Source organism: Panthera leo, chromosome B2, assembly GCF_018350215.1.
Source record: "Panthera leo isolate Ple1 chromosome B2, P.leo_Ple1_pat1.1, whole genome shotgun sequence".
Classification (NCBI taxonomy): Eukaryota; Metazoa; Chordata; class Mammalia; order Carnivora; family Felidae; genus Panthera; species Panthera leo.
In genome coordinates, this window is record NC_056683.1 from 103,727,112 (window position 1) to 103,743,570 (window position 16,459).

Genomic DNA, 16,459 nt, shown 5'->3' on the forward strand with positions numbered 1-16,459 from the left:
TGGGGGTCTGTGGCTGGGTCCCCCTAAACTGAGCACCGCAAGCTGTGTGGCCGTAGGTGACCACTTCCTTGGCTAAGATCTCAGGCTCCTCATGGGTCGAATGAGGAAGGTGAGCTAGTTAAAAGCTCCTTTCCTGTTGTAAAACTGTATTTAATTACGCATCTTCAACACTCAAGTCACATGTTTGTATACCGGCTCTTTTGGGAGAAAATTTATACAAATGTAATAAAAGTTTCCATGCGGGCCTTGTTCATTCAATACACAAGCCCTAATAAATAAAAGCAAAGCATAGAATGTTGCTAGACCCATGTTCTGTCCTCCAAATCCTGTTAAAATATGTATGAGTGTCTCTGAGAGGTGACAAAGGACAAATCTGTCATAAGCAGAACCCCATGTCTGCTGCTCTCATTCTGACAATCTGGGGTGAGAATGTACCCCATGTTGCAGACACTGAGCTCCAAAAGACACCGACTTCTGCAATTACCCAGCGATTTCTTCTTCTCTGCCTACTGAGGGGAAATGAAAAAATATATAAATCGAGTTCCCTTCCTAAGACAACAGCAAAAAGAGGCATGGGCCACTATATTCACCTGCATGTAAAAAAAAAAAAAAAAAAAAAAAAAAAAAAAAAAGTTGATTTTTTTTTTTTTTTTTTTTCTAAAGAATGAGCTTAGCCTTAGAAGGAAAAGCCTCAGGGAAGCCTTGTCTTTATTGGTTGAAGCTTCGGAAAACAGCTGCTGACAGATGCATCAGATTCTTTCAGCCTGAATCCACAGGCAACCCCATTCCTTGGTGTCCTACCTATCTACCCTCCACTTTCTCGAGGTCTTGCTTGTCTGTCTGCTCTGATAACAATCTCAGTGAGGGGAGATTATGTCTCAATTCTGCTCTCCTTGCAGCCTCCACCACACCCCCTCTTTTCATTAAGTGTTAAATCAGAAGATAGCTGAAGGTGAAACCCTAACTCTTTGAAAAGCTGCAGCAAATCCCACAGATTTCATTCCCAAGATATTCGTGTCCCCAAATGATCTCTACCCTCTTGGCACACCTCCACGAAGCTGTGGTAAGGGAGGAGTTAGAACCCAGATCTGAGCAGTCAGAGATTCAAAGATACCTCAAGGAAGAACAAAGTGGGGGAAAAGTGTTAATTTTTTGTGGTATGTTAATGAGATCATCAGTTCCTGTCACCTTAAAAAAGCCTAAGATACATTTCTCTCTCTGACTCCTCTTTCTTTTCCCTCTCCTCCTCCTTCACCATCCTCCTCCATATTTAAAGATGAAGGTTAATATTAAGCATCACATTAACAGTTGTCAAATCAATCATGATTGCCTCTGAGTTATGTTACACAGAGCAACATGCTTTATCAGAAATCAAAGAAAGGACAGTGCCAAAAGTGGATGAGCTAATGTAAAATCACTTACATGAGCACTCTGGGGACGGTAACTCATTTAATATTTAATGTAGTCATTAACCTAAGAATGAAAGGGAGATGGTAATGGATGGTCCACTCCCTTTGCCTACGGGACAGGGTACTGAAGTGAGCTGTCCCTTCTGGGATCAGATCCACACAAGTTTAAAACCCATAAAGTGGGTCACAGGTGAAGGGAATTAGAAAAGACTCAAGTCTCCCAGATGCATTGTTTTAAGAGCACACTTATACTCAGCAGTCATGTCTGAACTTGGCCACACTGCAGGAACCAGAAGCCGTATCAACTGAATTGCTCAATTAGTTCGTTACGGCGACAGACATGCTGTCCCCGACACATGCGGTCAAACCACAGCAAATAATCAATTATTGAAAGAAACTATCTCCAAGAAGCATTAATCCATCAGGATATCGAAGGGTTTGTTTTTGTCTCTACTTAGATTTTGTTATCATTGAAGGTGTTTATCTGCTTGACAGCTACCCAGAGCTGTCCCTGAGAGTCCAAATGTCAAAACCAATTGAAAATGAAATGGGGGAGGGGGGGAAATACAGGAAAACTCTGTAATAGTGAAGGTCGTCTGAAAAGGAGCTTTGTCTACATGTGAGCATTGTGTTGTAGGGACTGCTCTATTTAGGCACATCCTTTACACATTCTTTTAAATAGGTTCACTCTAAGCAAGGAATGCCATTACAATTGCTTTGCTTTCGCTCCAGCATTAGAGCTTGATAAGATACAATATACATTAACTCACACTTGTTGTTTTATTACACTATATTGCTTCTGTCACATATTATCTTCTTAGGTGTAAATTTCCAGGGTCTCTGAGAATTCCACTTTACCAAGGAAATCAATTATTGTGTTTTCATGCACACGAGACATCTTCGTCTCTACCACCCAGTCACCACCCTTTTTTCTTTTTTTACAAGTTAAATCTAAATCCTTTTACCCTGTAGAATTCACCCTCACTAAACTAAGTGATTTCTTAATCTGGGCTGAAGCTCCAACGAGGCTGTCTATCTCAGACTTGAGCAGTAGATACAGACCTCTACAGACAGAGTGCCAAGAGCACCTAGCCCAGTAAAGTATTGCCCTCGACATCTACCTCTACATCTACAAGATATTTTTAAATTAGGGACAATTTTTTCGTATAGTTTTCAAGTTAACTTGTCCAAAGAACATTTCACTTCATATAAGTCTATTTGATTAAGTATACCATCTGGGGTAATAAACAACTATTATTATCTGCTTTGGTTGAGATTGGCAAATATCTTTTTAAAGAGAAAAATTCTGTGCTGGTTCATCTGACTTCCCCCAAAGAAGTTAGTTTCAAAGCACCTACAGTGACAAACAAAGACTTTTTAATTTTTTTTTAAAAATAGGCTACTGTTAGTTCTAATGAAATTTCTTGGTAGAATTGGCTTCTATCTGTCCTAAAAAGCTTCTCTGAAAGAACACAAGGAAAGAGGCAGCAAGAATACATTTGCCAACAACTCCTTTAAAGTACTTATTAATTGAGCTATTTGTATTTCTCTTCGCTTTCTCTCTTCTCTCTGAGGAATGCAGACCACTGTTCAAGACGAGAAGCAGCAGGGCCATCTACCAGGAAGGAAAACTCTAATGCATTCATTGCATTATCACAGGCATCAAAATATTACACAGGATTTGATCTAGATTTTCCACTTCTAGAAATTTATCCTTAAGGAAAAAAAATACGCAGTGACCTGTAAAACGATGTTTATTACAGCATTGGTTATAATAATGAAATATTATGGGGCCAATAAAAATATGAATAAGAATAAGAATATTTGATGACATGCTATACAAGCTATTCTTTGGGCCAAGAATGGTCTTCAAACTCCCCCCTCAACACTTGTCCCTCATCCAACAAATTCCTGAGCTGGCCAGTTGATTTCACATCACAGAATCTCGGAAGGGACACAGTGAAAAGCAGTAGTTACCCCTGATGGTGGCTACAGAATGGGCTCCAAACTAACTTGGTTAAAAGTCTACAATTAGCAGTATTTAGACCTTTAGAACCCACCATCTTTCATATTTACATGACTGTCTCTCTTTCTACCCCAGCTAATGACTTAGGGTTTCTCTATGGAGAGAGATTTTTTGCTAAGGATTACTAGACTTACCAGATTCAGCTGCTTGAGGACACTGTCCTGAAAAGAAGGGGATAAAGAAAGAGAGATATCAAACAGGAAAGGGCTTCATTCACCCTAGCAGATGATTGGAGGATTTCTGTCTAAGGGAAAGAACAACCAAGAACCGCCCCCCCCCCCCACAAATACTGACCAGTTAAGGAAGCACAACAAAATGCCCCATTTGGATCACCCACCTTATAATGAAGGCTACCAATTGGTAAACCCTACCTACATAAATGCACAAATCAGCTTTTTTTTGGACTATAATCTTGAAAATGAAAAAGCAGCCAAGATTGTCATCAACTTAGGGAAACTTTTAAAAATGGTTCAGTGTAAAAAATAAAAAGTTCTAAAGGAAAAAACACTGAAGAATAAGAGACATTGTAGGAAAGAGAAAAAAAAAAAAAAGACTTTTAAAATTACAAGAATATCCACAGAGAAATAATGGAAGATATTTCATTCATAAAACAAGAACAGAAGGATATTAAAAAGAGCCAATCAGAAAACACAAAAGAACTTTTGAAAATTAAAATTAAACAGTTTTTTTAAATCATTAATACAGTTTGAATATAGAATTAAGGAAATTTCCTAGAAAGAGGAAGAGAAAGGATAAAATATAAGAAAAGAAAATAGAAGGGGCACCTGGATGTCTCAGTCGGTTAAGCGTCCAACTTGGGCTCAGATCATGATCTCACGGTTCGTGGGTTCGAGCCCCGCATCAGGCTCTGTGCTGACAGCTCAGAGCCTGGAGCCTGTTTCAGATTCTGTGTCTCCCTCTCTCTCTGACCCTATCCCACTTGCACTCTGTCTCTCTCTGTCTCAAAAATAAATAAACATTTTTAAAAAAATAAAAAAATAAAAATAAATTAAAAAAAAAAAGAAAACAGAAGATTAAGCTAAGAAATCTAACATGCATTTAATAGGAGTTCCAGAAACAAAGATAAGAGGAAACATAATAAAGAAAATTATCAAAGAAAATTCTAAGAAAACTTTACTGAATAGAGAATTAGACATTAAATGGATCTATCAAGTTCCCAGCATGAAAGATGGAATGAGACAACAGTAAAGGACATTATCATCATGAAATTTCAGAGCCATGGGGACAAAGAGAAGCTTCTAAATACTTCCAGAAAAAAAATAATCTTTTTATATAAAAAGAACAGTTTCGGGGCGCCTGGGTGGCTCAGTCGGTTAAGCGGCCGACTTCAGCTCAGGTCATGATCTCGCGGTCCGTGAGTTCAAGCCCCACGTCGGGCACTGTGCTGACAGCTCAGAGCCTGGAGCCTGTTTCAGATTCTGTGTCTCCCTCTCTCTGACCCTCCCCCGTTCATGCTCTGTCTCTCTCTGTCTCAAAAATAAATAAACGTTAAAAAAAATTTTATAAAAAATAAATAAAAAGAACAGTTTCTCAACAAGACTCTAGAAGATACAAAGCAAAAGAGCAATGTCTTTAAAGTTCTAACTTCTAAAATCATTTTCAATTTAAAATGTAATATATAACCTAGCTATTTTCCAATAGGAAGGATAAAATAAAAGTTTTTTCAAATAATCAATTTGAAATTTTTACTTCCACACTGTTTCTGATGAATCTCCTGGAGGAACTGCTCCAGGAAAAGGAAAGTGTAAACTGAGAGAGAAAAGTAAGACATAGATCCTGGAAGTAGGATATTCAACACAAGAGAGAATACCTGAGAATCCCCAGAATGACAGTAGAAGAAGATTCTTTTTTTTTTTAATGTTTATTTATATTTGAGAGAAAAAGAGAGAGAGCACGCCTGGGAATGGCAGAGAGAGAGGAGACAGAGAATCTGAAGCAGGCTCTGCACTGACAGTGCAGAACCCAAGGCGGGGTTTGAATTCATGAACCATGAGATCATGAGTCAAAGTCAGATGCTTAACCAACTGAGCCACCCAAGTGCCCCAGTAGAGATTCTTAAATGACAACTCACTAGCAAGTCTAGATAGAAACAATCCAAATAGGCGCAAGAAGTTAATACTGCCTGAAAAAATATTTCTTTAAAAAGAAATAATTTCAGATGCCTGACAGTATTTGCAGGGACCTTAAATTCTATCATAGAGTTTGGGGACGAATTGGTGATACACAGTGTAAGCCAAAACTGAGCATTTTTTAAGTGGAAGAAAACTCTTAACTCCTAGAAAACCAAAACTATTGTGCAAGATAGGAAATGTAACCCTAGCTTAATAGGTGGCTCAGTTGCAAAAACATTACATCATCATGATAAAATAACCACGGAAAATGAATCAATGAAAGTTGTGCTATATCTACACTGGGAGGACTAGAGAGGGAGTGAATACATGTATGTAGGGGGAGGGAAGTAAGAAAGCTAAGTCCTTACCTTCCACAGTAAGAAGTCAAATCAAACATCAAAATACACAAAATAAGCATATGTTTTAGTAAAATGGGGATATAGTCCAGAAGCAGCAGACAAAAATATTGAAAACGGCCCCTGAAATTCATTATTGGTGATAGGGAAGTGTGGGTGAGAGAACAACTACATTTTCACTATATGTCCTATAAAACTATTTGACTTTTAGGCTCACTACATAAATAACTAGAATGTAAATACAAATTTAATTTAACTTAATTTTAAATGCAAGCAAAGATATTTATTCCTCCAACAAACATTTGTTGAGACACTAGTATATGAGACAACAAACATGTATGGAGAGACAAGCACCGGATGATGCTGGAAATGCAAAGATAACAAGTCCTGGGGCCCCCCATCTTTGTCCCTTTATAGCTATTTGACCTTGGGCACTTAATCTCACCATGTATGTGCTTCAGTTTCCACATTAAAAAAAGAATAGGATAGTTAAGTATGATAATGTAAATAAATCATGGCAAGCTAGAAAAGTATAGTAGTCTAATGAGGAGACACAGCATCCCAAAAACTTCAATGTAATTTGATCCTTTTTACTCTGAAATTACATACCCACTGAAATCAGAATAAAGAGAAAGAATCGCATTAAACCCATAGGGATTCAACTACCTTCCATGAAAGCAAGGCTTCCAGCAAATTCCAGGCCCTGCGGGACTAGACTAGATAAATTTCCAAGGTCCTTCTCCAAACCCATGGATGTACTGTGAAGATACATCTCCAAATAGATGTACAAGCAACTAATTGCTTCAGACTATTCATTGATTTGGAAAGTTAACAATTCTGTTTTAGGAATATTCTTTTAATCCTTTCTTTAAAAAAAAAAGTATTTATTTTGAATTTACTTATGTGCAAAAGACAATCTATGCCAGACCCTCAAATGACTTTCAAGAAACACAGATGTGGCCACTGTCCAGAGACTATACTAAGAATTAGAGTAGATAAGTGTCCTAAAACTATAAATTAAGGGATTCATGAATATGACAGCTACCCAAAGAACATTAGAAAATAACCTGGATTTTTATATATTGAAAACTATGAAGTGAGAAGAATGGTTGAAGGAATTATTGATATCTTAATTGAAAAAGAGTCAGGGCGCCTGGGTGGCTCAGTCGGTTGAGCGACCGACTTCGGCTCAGGTCACGATCTCGCGGTCCGTGAGTTCGAGCCCCGCATCGGGCTCTGTGCTGACTGCTCAGAGCCTGGAGCCTGTTTCAGATTCTGTGTCTCCCTCTCTCTCTGCCCCTCCCCCACTCATGCTGTCTCTCTCCGTCTCGGAAATAAATAAACATTTAAAAAAAAATCTCATAAGCTTTTAAAAAAAAATAAAAAGAGTGTAAATAGAGCTAATTTCAAATCTCTGAAATTGCTGTCACATGGAAGATGCAATAAGCACGTTCTGCATGTGTTAGAGTATCAAACTGAGAGCAACGGGGCAGGAGCAGGGGAACGATAATAGGAGAGGGACTTTGGCTCATAATCAGAAGGAACATACAAACATGAACTTCGCTGCCCCCAGAAGATCTGAGAGCCACCACACTGGAAGTGTTCAATAGAGTCTAGAGAACATTTTCAAAAATGTAGAGGTAATTCTTGCTTAGGAAATGAGGTCTCAGGGGCACCGAGGGGGCTCAGTCAGTTACGGATCCACCTGTCGATTGCAGCTCAGGTCATGATCTCACAGTTTTTGAGATCGGACCCTGTGTGGGGCTCTGCGCTGATGGCGTGGAGCCCACTTGGGATTCTCTCTCTCCCTCGGTCTCTGCTGCTCCCTCACTTGCACTCTCTCTCTCTCTCTCAAAATAAATGAATAAGCATTTTTTAAAAAAAGGAAGTGAAGTTTCAAACTAAGTGAACTCTAAATTTTCATTCCTCTTTAAGATTCTGTGTACCTTACAGATTACAAGCACAGCCAAAGTTCAAAAGAGAAAGAGAATTCTGCCAAATGGTCAAATGAACAAAAAGAAAACAATCATACCAGTTAGTCATACCACTGGGAAATAGAAGGAAGGAAAGCGATCAAACAAGCAAACATATCAGCACACACCTAAAGTGTTAGAATATTTCCTTTTACATCTAATTGTTTCAGGATTGAGCCGATGCAGACATATTAGATTATAATGGAAACAGGTTGTCTTCTTACCCTGAGGGGGGAAAAAAAAGCAAAGATGTGTTACGTAAAAATACTGGACTGGAATCTAGCTAGTTAAAGACATTGAGCTGTAGAAAGATGAGCCACCTACTGAATCAATAACAGCATTGTAGGTAGGACCTTGAGGGTGTTTGCTGCCTTATTGAGAGGCTGGTTCCATTCTCTTTAACCTGTGACAGCTAATGGGACTGGACCCTGGAGCAGAATTACTACCCAATTCATTAATGATGCTTACCAAGCACCCACCCGTGAATGAGGCCCTGGAACATCCTTCTTAATGCTAAGCCATTTGAATGAGGGAATTTAGTATATGTACTTTTTACATCATCTGAACTTTCCTTCTTTCCTAAGCAACTCTTTATAATACCTGGCCACAGAAGCAGTATACAAAGACAGTGGAACACTGAATTAGAAATCACTTTATAGCCTAAAACATCATCATTACATTTAGCCAATAAATTTGAAAGGCTAATAAGTTGAGGGAACTTCTAACACAGATTCTATCCATTTATGAAGTATGGTGCACAGCCGCAGGTAAAGTGGTCTTAAATCAACTGAAATATTTGTGAAATAATCATTTAAAAATGGATTTTGGATAGTAAAACTGACTGGTGAATCATAATATTAAAAGAAATGTTCAAGTAAGAATAACTTTTCATCTACAGTCAGGGTAAGCGATGGTAACACTGAAATGAAATACTTAATAGGAGAGTACTTGGAGATGAAATCTAGATGAGATAGCAGAGCACCGCTGTTAATGACACTTGCAGATATATTTGAACTCACTTTTTAAATTGATGGTACCTTTGAATGCTACTGATGCAGCCAGAGTCTTCTGCCTGCCTGGCTTTCACAGCATTTTAGCATACTGATCACGCCATCCCCACCCCTGCCAAACGGCCTATGAGAAATTTATTTACAGCATGGCCTCTTGATTCAGTTATGGGAGAAACACAGCGGTACCAATACGGTCACTAAGCAATAATCAGCATATTTAAGTAGAAATGAAGTGAAAAAAGAAACAAAAGATAAAGTAAAAAAAAATAAGTATCTGAATACTAGATTTTTCATAACATCCAGGAATCTGAAGTTATAGACAGCTTCAGCATTTTGCAAGGTAAAGCTATGTTAAATATTGTTCCGTCCTTCTTCTTTTGCTTCAGGCTAATTTTTTTTCTTTTTACCTTGTGGAGACGCATAAACCCATAGTTGTAGAAAAACCACAGGAAACAAATCCTTAATAATTAGAATGTAAATATGCATGCTAGACTTTCAAAGACACCAAGCGGGATTTGTGTTCATCTGCTCAGTGACGGTAAGCGAGAAAGAGCATACACCAACCCTAGGTTTCAAGGTTGAACATCACGGGTTAAGAGCATACATAATATGCAGAGAGCTACACAGATTCAATAGTCCTCACAAAAGAAAAATGTTTTTATATTGTGAAAGGAATCCTTCTTCTAGAACAGATGCTACGGTTTTCCCCAGGTATTGTCTTGTTTGGTGGTTTACTCTTGCACCAAAAATAAAACCCAAGGAAGAGAAAATACAGTTTATGCTCATCGATGACATTTACCTTATATTAAAGTGTTCTTTTCACTAAGATTACTGATAGCTTTCACAGCACTAGAGTCAATATGGAAATGAATTCAAACATTTTTGATGTTGAATCAAGATTTGGTTTAGTGATACCATTAAAACATTAAGCTCTAATTCTACAGAATTTCTAGAGAAAGCGTGTGCTAATGGGAGCATGTTCTGTTTCATAAAATGTCATATGTGTAATCTTCACCATTGAGTACATGATCAAACCACTTTCGTTTGTTCGTTTATGTATGCCAAGTGTTTGTGGTTCAAAGTTAGCTATATGTCATAGAACAAAAAGATGAGATAAACTGGGCATTGCTCTGACTTCCCAGCTGGTAGGAAAGTTACATCCTAAACCATGGAGGAATGCTCTGGAGAGAAAAGTTTAGAATATGGAAGAACTTGTCCTCAGAGGCAGTGGAGGAAAAAATTTGTTATATTTGTTTTCCATCCATGGCTGCAAAGGGCATATAAAGAGATGAGAGCTTTTGTAGGACCCAGTAAAGGAACCATGAGTCATTGAGGAAAGCTAGATTCTTACAGAATGAGAACAATGTGCCTTTGCAGTAAATGAGCTCAACAAATTCTTTAGCGTTGGAAATTATCACAAAATATTATCTCTCGTTACACAAAGCTGTGGTTCATCCATATCTAAACAGTTGGATTAGATGTGATTGACATTCTCACAAAGGGCATGGTCAAAGTAGAGGCGGCCTGCCAGTGAGGCAGAGCACAGAAAATGCCAAGTGAACCAGAAGAAAAAGTGGGGATTTTTGCTCATTTGTGTGTCAGTAGAACTTCCCCTGAAACGGAAACTTCCTGTCTGATCAGCCGCTTCTGCTGAGACATTCACAAGAATGTCTGTTGTCCACCCTTATTTTTCATCCCCTGCAGAGGGAAATATGATCTAAGTGATCCAGCAGTCATCAAAAGTCTCTGGTTGCACACAGGCAGACAGCAATCTCTCTCGATGCTACCTCAGTCCCTCCATCAGCTCTTACTCCTCCAGCCCCATTGTCGATTTGCCTACATCCTGTTCATCCTCCTTCCTTCATAACTGAATGTTATCTATGCACAATCTCATTAATATCTATGGCTTCCATACTCTATGGAGTACCTGGGTGGCTGAATCAGTTGAGTGTCTGACTCTTGATCTTGACTCAGGTCATGATCTCGCAGTACGTGAGTTCAAACCCCACATCCGGCTCTGTGCTGACCGTGCAGATCCTGCTTGGGATTCTCTCTCTCTCCCTCTCTCCCTCTCTGCCCCTCCCCTGCTTGTGTGCTCTCTCTCTCTCTCTCTCTCAAAATAAATAAATAAACTTAAAATATATATGTCTATGGCCTCCAACGGCTTCCACCCACATGGAAATGCCGAAAACTCTCAGAGAAAAGTATCTTCTGAGTCCCAGACCAATGCAATTGCCTACTAAATATCTTTACTTGAGAAGGCAACTCAAACCAAAGAAGCCCCATAAATGCACAACTAAAATCATACATTTTCCTCCCACGCCAGCTGCTTCTTCTATTTTCTGTCTCAAATAGTGGTACCACATCCCCCAAATCACCAGGGAGTGCCTCTCTATCACTGACATCCAATCAGAAACAATAATACCTTGCAGACACTGTTTTAAATACGTTTCACATGGCAACATTTTTTAAGATATAAGTGACATAAACATTGCATTAGTTTCAGGAGCACAACATAATAATTCAAGATTTGTGTATATGGTGAAATGATCGCTACAATAAGTCTAGTTAACATCTATCACCATATACACCTATAAAATTTTTTCTTGTGCTGAAAACCTATAAGATCTACTCTCTTAGCAACTTTTAAATGTAGAATACAGTATTATTAACTATAGTGCTCATGTTGTACTTTATATCCCCATGACTTATTTATTTTCTAGCTGGGAGTATTTCACCCACCCTCCACTCTTCCCACCCTGGCCTCTGGCAACCACCAATCTGTTCTCTATATCCATGAGCCTGGTTTTTCTGTTTGTTGCTGTTGTGATTGTTTAGATTCTCAGTATAAGTGAGACCACACGGTAGTTGTCTTTCTGGTTTATTTCACTTAGCATAATGCCATCAAGGCTCATCTTTATAGTCTCAAATGGCAAGATTTCCTGCTTTTTCATGGCCAAATATTATTCCATTGTAGACACACACACACACATTTAATCGTCTCAGCAACCCAATGAGGTAGATTCTGCTATTACCCCCCGTGTGACAGATGAGGAAGCTGAATCTCCAAGTTAAGTAGCTACTCAGGTCAGGAACTGATATGTAAAAGAACCAATTTTTGAGCCCAACCCATCTGACATTACCATATCAAACTACCCCTTTATAAAACTCATCAATTCTACCCCTTAAATATCTTTCAGTTCCTTCCTCCATGCCCTCATCAGCACTGTTACTTCTTAGTTAAACATGTACCATCCAGACCAGGGATCTCCTAACTTGTTTCCTTGCCTCAGATTTTACTTCAAACCCATGTTCTTTACTGCATTTTCTAAAATGGGCATCTAAAAGTATTACTTCGCTGCTTTTAAACCATCACTGACTCCCCTTAACTGATGACTGTGTTCCTAATTTTTTTTTTTTTTTTGGCAGAAATCAAAGCCATTGAAAGTTAGGTTCCTAATTTACTAAATCATTCCTGGTGCTCTACTCCAGACACACCATATGTTTCCATTTCAATACCTTTCATTGGATTCTTTCATCTGCATAGAAGGCCCTTCTCCCACCTTTGCTAAGGCTAATTCCTAATTATTTTAAGACGTAAATTTAGGGCACAACACAGGAAAGCCTTCCCTGATTCCTGACTCCGTACGTGGCATCGATGCCCACTCCCCTGTGCTCCCACACACTCCCCTTTAAATGTCTTAACACCTGCTCTCCTTGATCCCCACAGTGGCCAGGAGAATGGACCTAAGTGCCAGGCACCCTGGGTTGGACTCCTGGCTCTGTCACTTACCAGCTTTGAGACTGGGCATTCACAAACTTAGTCACTATTATTACTGCCCTCATCCCACTGTGCAAGATTTGTCTCTTATCTGTCGTCCTTGACAGACTGTGAACCAAAGTGCAGAAGTATCTTCTACGTGTGGCCATCTCCAGCTTCTACTATAATACCTAGCCCGTATCAGATGCTCGACTAAGATTAAGCTAAACTAAAAATAAAACACAGAGTCCTAGTTCACATTGAGAATAATAAATATACATGACTTTGTACAGGAAGTTTTTGAAGTAATTTCTAAAAGGGTTTGAATTGATCTATGAATGTAAGACATAACAGACTACAGAAAGATGATGGGATTGGCCTCACCTTTACCAGTGCCATTGGGGGAAACGTATCAAACCCTCTTGCTCAGCTGACAACAGAATATAATATATCTGACTTAGTGTAGCAATTCTGTGTGCAACGTTTGATGGTGCATGAACATCCCAGAAAGAAGCAATCAGACTGAAGAATAAATTTAGAAATGACATAGCACAATCTGGTATTTCCTTTGCAAGACAACTGGTGATCCTGACTTCTACTTTGAATTTTGTGTCATACCATTATTCTAACAACCTCTGTTTAGGGCTTTTTTTCTCCTGTGTACCATCATTTTTTTGTAATGACCCTCCAAATGGATTTGGTTGTATGTTCATGATAGCAAACTGGGTAGACATTTAGCTTTCATCTTTATCACTTTAAAATCAGGGGTTCAGAAATATAAATACATTGTAATGAATTATACTTTATCCCATTACCATCCCATTTTAACAAAATCGGTTTAATTATGCTTTGGAGCAAAAGTTTAAAATTTATTCATTTGAGGCTTTCTCTCACACATTGTAATAATTATTTAATTTTTAATCAAGTAAATACTGGTTTGCATTTGATATAAGTATTCTAAATCCAGCCATGAAAAATGATAATAGCCACTCAGTCTTGCGTCCAAAGTCCTAAAAACAATTAGTCCTGAAAAGATTCTGCCGGCACATCTAATGCAATTTAGTGATCTCTTTCTGTCTCTTACTTTAAATGCTGTAGTAAGATTTTTTTTTTCAAAATTTTTATCATAGTGGAAGGCTACTGGCTGTCTGAGTTTGAAAATGCTCTGTTTTCACTTAACATAACTGTCCTAGGAACACCAGAAGGCTGCCACCAAGCAGCCCTTCACATATTAGAAGAATAGGAATCAAAGGGCAATTATCTCCGGGTGCCATTACCAGGATGAATCATCCCAAATCATTTCCTACCTTTTGTGCTATGTGTATCCACAAAATGATTTAGATTCCTAGGAAAGAAACTGGTTGACTCAGCTGGAGTCAGGAGCCATCTCTTTGACCAGAGGGCAATCTGGTGATTTGGAGGGGTGTGTGTGTGTGTGTGTGTGTGTGTGTGTTTATCACACACAGGCCTTAGATTTGTGACTCAGGCTAGACCAATGAGATGTAAGTCCTAAACTATCACAGGAGATTGTGAGAAAGAGATCTTCTCTTTCTGCTGGAATCACTAAGCTTGTAGGATATAAACCTGGAGCCACTAGTGGCCATTTTGCCACTTTGTCACCTCTTGGGAAGAACTTCCCTTTCTTAAAAATGAAGACAGAAAGAAGGAGTCGAGAGAAAGAAATCTGTTGTGAACGTCTGGGAGTTGGATCCATGTTTTCTACCAAATAAATCATTAACCTTTCAGGGCTTTGGCACTTGGCTTCCACTGGAACAGTCAGGGTTTTCTTGGGGGAAAAAAAAAACTTTGAATCTCTGAAGTATTTACACAAGTAGAATGCCACCCTAAGATTCTCTGTACAACCAATTTTGAGAGATTGTTACCACCTAATACCTCAATCAGAAAAGAACATCAGTGAGACCTCTGGACATAAAATAGAGCCTAACATAAAAGGTCTACTTTAATAACTTGCTTCTTGATGAATCATTCAAACAGTAATGGCTCTAAAATATATCCTGGCAGCAAGTAAGTAAAGGTAGATATTTATTTGAGTAAGGTAACATTTATCTCAAGGAAAGAAGATTCAGAAAAGATCCTAAATTACAATGACCAAGGTGCAAGAGGGATATTTTGGAGACTGGACTGAGGTGGAGGAGAGGGAAAGATTGGGCATCTTAAAAAAAAAAAAAAAATACACCACGAAGGTCACCGCTGTTAACTATATACCTCTAGGAAGTGTGTATGTCTCCAAAGAAATGGCCTGTTAGTTTATGCCTCAGAAAAGCACATTCTAAAATTGAATGTGGTCCTAAATGATAAAGGTTTTAAGAGAAGAGAGAAGACAAGGAGGAAGTGATTAAGCCCTTGACAAATGAAATAACTTATAATGAGTTCCTTAAAGAATATGAATAACTCAGGCAGAAAAGCAACTGGTGCAAAACTGGTGCAGAAAAAAGGCATTCATTTGGGGGAGCCATAAGTCACTCTTTGCTGATAATGACACCTCCCAATCTCAGCACAAGCCCAGTGTAGTGATATCAGCACCAGAACCCTCCAAACACACAGCTCTTTCAAGAAAGATGATAGTGTTTAAAACTGTATCTGTGATTTGTTTATTATTGGTTCCGAGAGCTAAAAGCAGAGAAGGTTTTGCAACTGAGTAGAAAGCATCCCCAGTGTTACCTCCGCCCTCCCAGTAGTGGCTTGGTGCTTGTGGCAGCAGAATGCAGGGGAGAAAGACCCACCCTGCATTGAAAGAGCTGGGTATGCGACTGGAATCCAGCTGAGTCCAGTGTCCAGTCAGCTTATCTCTCCCGTCTGCTTTCCCTTCTTCCTTGTTTGTCCAGCATTCCTTTCTTCTTGTCTCTTCTCCTCCACCCCAAAACCACAGAAACGTTGCTCGCATACCCAAGATTGCACAGGTGGTAAATAGAAGAGCCAGAATTCAAAACTAGACTGATTCCAAAGCCTCTGCTCTTTCCACAAAATGCAAACCTATGGTGGAAACTTTGAAAAAATTGTAGTGAAATATTGTACAACCATTACAATTGATGAAGGCAGTCTCATATTAAAATGGCAGGGGTGCCTAGGTGGCTCAGTCGGTTAAGACTCAGACTTCAGCTCAGATCATGATTTCACTGAGACCGGCATCCTCCACTCTCCTGGTAGTGCAGAACCTGCTTCTAGATCTTCTGTCTCCCTCTCTCTGCCCCTCCCCTCCTCATGCTCGCTCTCTCTCTCTCTCTCTCTCTCTCAAAAGAAATAAATTTTTAATAGGAAAAATCGGTTACATAACTATATGTATGTATATATAATAATTCATTTTTTATAATTACAATCACTTTTTAATATTACATGCATAGAAAACCTTGGGAAGAAATACATTAAATGTTTAACAGTGTTTCTCCCTGGGTAATTGAATTGTGAGTGATTTTTTATTGTCTTTACTGTACAATTTATATATGCCAATTATTTTTGCTATAAATATTCCTTATAGTTAACAATTGTAAAGAAAGATACTGTACTCATTCATCCAACAAATGCTTATTGAATACCTAGTAAGCACCACTGGAGGCATAAAGGCTACAGAACTAGCACATTAAAAAAAGACGTCCCTGCCATCTTGGACATCACTTTTCACTTTATTTCTACTTGACTTGGGTGGGAAAAGAAAAAGCAAACAACAAATAATAAGATGAATATATAATATCCAGGTGGTGATAATTCTATAGAGATATTTAAAAATGTGTGGATCACATTAGGTCAAGTACACAGATTCTTTTTTGTAAAAGTA